Below are 4,766 nucleotides of genomic sequence, written 5' to 3' on the forward strand. Positions count from 1 at the left end.
AGTAAAAGATCATATTCAAAACCAGCAAGATATGTTATAAATCTGTAAGGAGAATTTAATTTCGGTGTAGAATAGGATAAAATAATAAGCAATTTGAAGATGGGCGCTACGTCGACAAACATTGGACACTCAACCCAAGCTTTTATTTTAGTAGATAGAGACACGCCCAAGCCTCTTCGTGGAGAATTTGTCTTGATGATGGGAGATAAGAAGTGGATTTTTATGACTTGACTATAAGAACCTTCCTGTTTTTATCCAAACGGTGCTTTACCACCAATCAACTAGCTTCTGAGTGTTTGCATCCTCGTTACAAAAGTGTGAAGTCTTCTACATGGTGGCATGGTGCCCTTTATGGCCATTTGACTGTGGACACCCATATTTCCTCTCCATCATAGGTGATTGAGAATTCTACTTCAATCTCGACGAAATATTGTGATGTTCCTTTGACGTCTACCCCTTAGGTTGATACAACTATTAATGAGACATCTTCAGTTCATGACATTATTGAGGGACTTTCGGAGGTCTTTTATGATGTTAAAAGTTTTATGAAGCTCTCTACTCCATTGGACATTCCTTTGTCCTCTTCACATGTGGTTTCCTCGGAGGAGGGGGTGGAAGAGAACAACTCTTCTCATTCATTCGATCTTAGATGAAAATGTTTCTTAGAAGATCATCCAAAGAAAAAGAGAGGTCTTCCTCAATTGGTTTTGAATTCCATTCCAAGATTAAGGCATGATAATAGGAAATTCAAGCATTGTTATGTTTCTTCTTGTTGTTTCAATTGTTCTATGCTTTGTGAATTTGAGGTCCCTTGATTTTAGTATGTTGTAGCTTGGTTGTTATTTCATTTTTTAAAGAGTTTCAATGTCTCTTCAAAACTTATTTTCCAAACAGATCATGTAGTGACAAGAATTTTGAAGGGGAAGATTGGGTATTTTTTTCAATTACAACCTAAAAAATAAATGTCGCTTAAGAATATCAAGTTTGCACCCGAATTTTCTGATTCTTATAATGATCTCCATCAAACAAGAACTATAGCTTATTAGTTAGAATTTCCACCCTCTTTTAAAATTTATTTTATCATCCATAGGTTTTGTTTAAATAAATTAATAGATAATAAATTTTTAATCCAACTAGAATTGCTTGAGTTAGATGAAGAAAGGTTATTTTGAAACCTAAGGTAATCATTAAGAAATAAGTGAATAGATTCAAAACCATACTAATAGGATTTCATCAATTGAATTATCTACCCTTAGTTCTAAAAATTCACAATTCTATTCTATACATATATTTTTTGTAGCACAATGTAAACTAAATGTTTTTAAGATAGAGGGCAGTGAAGGGAGATGGGTGACCTCCCAAGAAGGCCCAATGCTTCACCTCTATGAGCATCATCTACATGCAATGAGCGCTAATTGTACCATTGATTCTCATGAGAGATGGGTGCTTATGAACCATTACTCATGAATCATGGGTCAATGAGTTTGACTCGAAAACTACACAGTTGAATCTTAACAGCAATATCATCATTTGACTTGTGAAAAATACTACCTTCTCACTTGATGAGCTAAGGGGCTCTATATTACATGGATCATAAGGCACAACACTTGCTGAAGGTTTTGCAATTGGGGTTACAAGCTGAGTGGGCTTAACCTTGGAAAGAAACTCCATGGTTAAGCATGTTCGAGTTGTTGTAATACTAGGAGGGGTGACCTCCTGGGAAAGCCCACATGAGTGCTAAGTATACCATTCACTCTCATGAGAGATGGGTTCTTATGAACCACTGCTCACGAATCATAGGTCAACGAGTTGACTCAAAAACTACACAATTGAATCCTGGTAGCAATTTCACAATTCGACTTGTGGAAAATACCACCTACTTCTCATTTTGATTACGGTGAAAAAAACATAACATTATTTTGGAGTCTCATTGACACGTGTAGTTTGTGTAAAATATTATGATACACATGCAATTGCCTTACCCCCCAATTAACCTACCTTAATCGATAATTATTGACATAACATGAATTAAGAGTACATCTATAAGCATTATGAATCATGTGAAATTTTATTTGAAAGGGAACTCCAAAGCTATTTGGAGGATAATAGTTCAACATTGGTATAGTTTAATATATTCTATACGATTTTTTAGACATCATGAATAGAATTAAATCCACATTGAATCACTTATTTTTTTATCTTTTATTGTACTTTTCTCCACAAGTATCCAATATCTGAATACTAGCATATTATTTATGTTTCCTCCTTATTCATGTTAAAAATAGTTAAATGTTGATGTTGATTATATTATGTTTACAACATTAGGTCTAATTCTACATTAATATTGGTATAGGGTTAACAAATATTTCTCGAGTGGGGATTTGCCCTCGATGGTGGTGGGTCTAGGCAAGATGCTCCCCTGGTGGTGGGTGCTACTATTCCCAATGGGCATTTGCCATCAACGGTGGATGTTGTGGTTGTCTGTGGGGTCGTTGGTTCGTGCCCTCATCCACCCATGGATTCTCTTCCAGGTGGAACTACTTCTAGTAATGATTCTCAACCGGCCACTACTGATGCTCTAGGTGGTAAGGTCCCACCTATACCTTCTTGTGCTAGTAGACATAGCTTTGCTTGTGTGACTAGATATGTTGCCCAGCCCTCCAAGGGGGTTCGTCCTCTTCCCTGCGCCAAATTTGCCCCTATGGTTGTTTATGGACAAGATGTGGTGGACAACATTGGGTTCTACCAACGTTGTGCTTTAGTGTGTAGATTCTCTGGGCTCTGGCCTCCTCTACCGGACCTCCATGGTTAAGTGAGTGACTCATGGAGACCTTTGGTGGCTCGTAACATTGAGCTTTTTCCTTGCGCTAAAGGTTTTTTCATTGCTTCTTTTACATCTTCAATGGATCGAGATTTAGTCATGTGCAAGTTGTGAGCTTGCGAAGTGTGCCCCCTCTCTGTTAAGCCCTAGACAACTTCTTTCAACCCTCTCATTGAACCACTTAATGTGCATCCAGTTTGAGTTCGCCTTCCAAATCTCCCCCTTCATTTTTGGGAGCTTTCTTGCTATAGCAACTACTACTTGGTGGAAGGATGCTACTGCTGATCACTTGACCATCCATGCTACTGATTTTGATTCGTATGGCTCCTCTCAAGATGATGAGGTGTCTCTTACCACTATCGATGTTGTTGTTGATTCCACAGTTATGGCTCCACCTACTTTGGTGGTTTCAACTTTTGGCGCTTCTGACCTACAACTACCTACTGTATCTATGCATTTGGTTTCTCCTTTGCAACAACTTCTTGTTGTCTCGCTTCAACTCCCTATTAATCTGCAACAACCAAACTATTGTCCTCCAGCAACACTGTTGGAACTACTAACTACTAATGATATCTGCTTCAACTCCCTATTAATCTGCAACTACTAACTCCCTATGATCCTAATGCCAATAGTGCCTAAACGATTGTTTGTCGCAAGCGAAAGGGTAAGTCATCGCCACCCCCCTCCTCCCCAAACCCCTCTTTGTCAAAGCTTGGGTGCTTTCCCTCCTTGAGTTGGGTCTTGGTTGTTTGTGGTTAGACAGGTTTTTCTCATTTGACCTTGTGTGGTTCAAGACTTGCTCCCTTGTTTTTTGTTCTTGGGGTTTACCCTTGTTTTTTGTTCTTGGGGTTTATTGCTTTTTGGATAGTCTTTGGCTATGTAAAAGGTCGATGCCCTAGTTAACACTGCTTTTTTAATCAAAAACGAATATTTCTCGAGTACATATATAACTGAAATAAGATTATTCCATTGATGATCTAATGCCAATAGCGCCTAAACGATTGTTTGTCGCAAGCGAAAGGGGAAGTCCTCACCACCCCCCGCCTCGCCAAACCCCTCTTTGTCAAAGCTTGGGTGCTTCCCCTCCTTGAGTTGGGTCTTGGTTGTTTGTGGTTAGACAGGTTTTGTACTTGGGGTTTACCCTTGTTGGTTGTGGTTTATTGATTTTTGGATAGTCTTTGGCTATGTAAAAGGTCGACGCCCTAGTTAGCGCAGTCTTTTTAATCAAAAACAAATATTTCTCTAGTACTTATATAACTGAAGTAGGATATGGTCTTCAATATGGTTTCCATAAAAATTTATGAATTGAAATTATTTGTATCATTTTTATATTTACCAATATTATGTTATTAAAAAAATTAATGAAATGTATTTTAGAACAAATAATTTATATTTAGCAGGATCTGGAGTGCAGACAAAAGCCAAGCCAAGATTTCCTTATCATCTTGAGGCCATATAAATTATTAAGTAGACAACACTAGATATCTTAACATGAAAGTCTTATTTTTAGTCCATTCATATTTGCCTACGTTTCTAAACATCATTGTAAATTTTCTTCCTTTCTAAAAGTTAAGAGGAACCCCACAATGAATAAAAATTAGTTATACCATAGGTATCACCCGTCCTCAAAAATGCAGAATGTCGTTCACTTTGATCAAAGCTAAAGCCCAATTGTATTGGTCCAAAGCTATTACTACAGAATTTCCTTTGGACCAAAATGCAAAATAAAACTTCCAATATTTCCATAGATTGCATAAGCACATGTTCATTTGCACATTAGAGTTATACTATTTCAATAGATGATATGCAGGTCCTTGTTATATGCTATTTATTTGGACATGGGTTCCTGCTCGCAATAAAAACAAGTATATTGCAATTTATCATCTATTCCATTTAGATACTACAAAATTCAATCATTTATAAAATTTTAATTTTAAACTGTGTA

This window comes from Cryptomeria japonica, chromosome 5, assembly GCF_030272615.1.
Source record: "Cryptomeria japonica chromosome 5, Sugi_1.0, whole genome shotgun sequence".
Lineage (NCBI taxonomy): Eukaryota > Viridiplantae > Streptophyta > Pinopsida > Cupressales > Cupressaceae > Cryptomeria > Cryptomeria japonica.